Source organism: Penaeus japonicus, unplaced genomic scaffold (genome assembly GCF_977035675.1).
Source record: "Penaeus japonicus unplaced genomic scaffold, GWHDUDI00000001_assembly GWHDUDI00000010, whole genome shotgun sequence".
Taxonomy (NCBI): domain Eukaryota; kingdom Metazoa; phylum Arthropoda; class Malacostraca; order Decapoda; family Penaeidae; genus Penaeus; species Penaeus japonicus.
In genome coordinates, this window is record NW_028234412.1 from 27997408 (window position 1) to 27999907 (window position 2500).

The 2500-nt window shown below is 32.1% G+C and overlaps 2 protein-coding genes across 2 annotated transcripts in view; one reads left to right on the forward strand and one right to left on the reverse strand.

Annotated features, from left to right (window-relative positions):
- LOC122255839 (UPAR/Ly6 domain-containing protein crok) overlaps nucleotides 1-257 on the forward strand; it is a 9058-nt gene extending 8801 nt beyond the window's left edge. Inside the window, exon 3 of the mRNA XM_043020195.2 lies at nucleotides 1-257. This exon is cut by the window's left edge and continues 1501 nt beyond it. The gene's annotated coding sequence lies outside the window, so the exon portion shown is untranslated.
- Nucleotides 1-2500, reverse strand: part of LOC122266190 (uncharacterized) — a 438286-nt gene that overhangs the window by 162997 nt on the left and 272789 nt on the right. The window lies entirely within an intron of this gene.

A 2500-nucleotide genomic window follows, 5' to 3' on the forward strand; every position in this document is an offset into this window, starting at 1 on the left:
CGCAGCAAAGTAGACAGTGGATAATTATGTAGTTAACTGTTTATTTATAAAGGAAAAACTTAACATGCAACATTTTTCTTTTTTCTTTCATTTTGTATGGTTATTAATGTAAGAGATTGTTAGTATTTCATAGTGTACTTAATCTACAGCTAGCAAACCCATGGAAAATGCAATGTGATACTCTCTTTCTTAAGGGTTAGGAGGTACTGTCAGCTGCAATAAAAGTATTTATTTAAGTTATCCTGCTTATGGCGATTCTGAAAAGCTGCATGCCTTTTTTTCTTTCTTTCTTTCTTTCTTTTTTCAAAATCACCCACTGAATAGGAGGAATGATAGTAACTTGATAATGGCATGGCAGTTTTGGTTCCACTAGGCTGTTTCAAGCGCACAGGCTTAACGCCTTGGGCTAACCGCCCACTCTGGCCCTGGCTGACAGCTATACGCTCGATCACGTGGCGTGGAGGCCTTACAGAATGCCATGACGTGATATCATGTTACCTGGCATTATCAGGTTAAGAGCAAAATATAAAACCTCAGTAGTTGTTGGGGACTTATTCATAAATTATCAGAGGTTGTAGAAATAAGCATCTGTCTTGTAAATAAATCTGTTACATCCTGTTTGAGGCATTTCCAGCTGGGGTGAAACAAAAGTTGACTATATTGCTAAAGGTAATTCACCATGAGCTTTTTTTATTTTAGGGCTTGAAATAGTAAGTCATTGAAAGAGTTGAATTTTATCAGTCCAAAATCCACTTCGCACATTATCACTCGGGTTTCCACTTTTATTTAGCTACATTAGGGAGGATAAGTGTGACAGGGCTAGACACAGTTGATAGTCTATCCTAGAAATATGTCTTCATAAGCTCAGCTCTATTTGAGTTTGTTTGAAACTACTTTTTTCACAATTACTGTCCAATATTGTCCTAATATGGATACTGCCAAATGTTTTTTTATTTTTTATGTGCACACATATGTAAGATGCAGTGTTATTTACTTACTGATATTTATCGTAAGGATGAAAGAAATATAAAATTGAGTACTTATCCCAATTGTAAATATGATTTACATTGTGAATTTTTAAAGATTAGAGGTAGCTTAGGTAAATATATCATTTATATACTACTTTTGACAGTTTCTCATGTATATTATCAAACACTTCCGTCCACATGAAAGTTAACCGTCTAAAGAAATTTACATGTGATAATTTGACACACAATTACTATAAGATTTACTAAAGTAGTTTGTACTTTTGTAATTGATATCAAAATTACTTGTAAGCCCCCCCCCCCCTAAATGACTAGTAAGTGTTGTCTTTGCAGTATATGTACCTGTATATATTTCTGTACTACAGTGTTGAACAAGATACTAAATTATTTTTGCTATAGTGTGGTATCTGATATCTTTATAGCTAGAATGTGATTGATCTGACCTGTTCTACCAATTGAAACAAAATGTCTTTCCTAACATTAAGTATGCAAAGAAAGAAGACAAAAGAATTGCAATATTCAATGTCAAATTGCAGATTTCCACCTTGTCAAATATTCAGTGTTGTAATTATGATTATTACAAGTAGTTTTTTCACTTGTTAGATTCTCAAGTCTAGAAGTTGCAGTGCTCAAGAAGGCTATTTACAAGTGTAGCCCCTCAAACTCGCGTCTGGTTCATTTGATTATCTTCATAGCTGTTGCTTGCGATGCGTAGAGCAATACTCATTATTTTCGTTTTCAATAGTTATGTCGATAGGGTTTCTTTTGGTGCTTTTATTCAAGTTGTAATTTACAACCAAGTATAAGGCAGTTTTTGAACATTTTTATTATTATTTTTACAGTTGAATGTGAATGTTTTTGTGCAGGAATATTGTACAATTTATCTGACAAAGATATTACCTAAAATTTGTACCTATGCAGTTATATATGTACAGTGCATGATACCATACAGTGAGCTTTCCTTTCTTTTTATATTTATTATTATTATTATTATTTTCTTTTTCTTTTTTTTTTACATAAATGTCTTGCAGTTTCCTGTTGCTAATGTTAGCAGCACAGGAAGTATGCAGAATGATTTTGCTGGCAATGTGATGAAGAAAATTGTTGCAAGAAAAGATCACAATGTTTTACACTATGAAATATTGCTTACTGTACTTTTTAAAGTATATGTACATCTCATTTTCTTCATTTCATCTTTTTTTTTTTTTGTTCACTGTCTTGTAATATCACAGTATAATGCTACTTATGACTAGCAAGCATCTTGTAAACACAGTGAATTCTAATTTGTACATTTTCATGGAGAATCTTGTGTAAGATATCAATATTTAAACAGATACAGATTTGAGACATCAATTCAGATTTCTTAGTAACTGAAAAATTACTAAACATAAAGGGCATTCAACATAATGTCAAGTTGTATTTTAAATAATATCTACATAAGTTTATTGTCAAAATTTTGAGGCATGGCCTTGTAGCCATTCTCCTTTTGATTCTTTTTATCTTTTTTCCTCCTT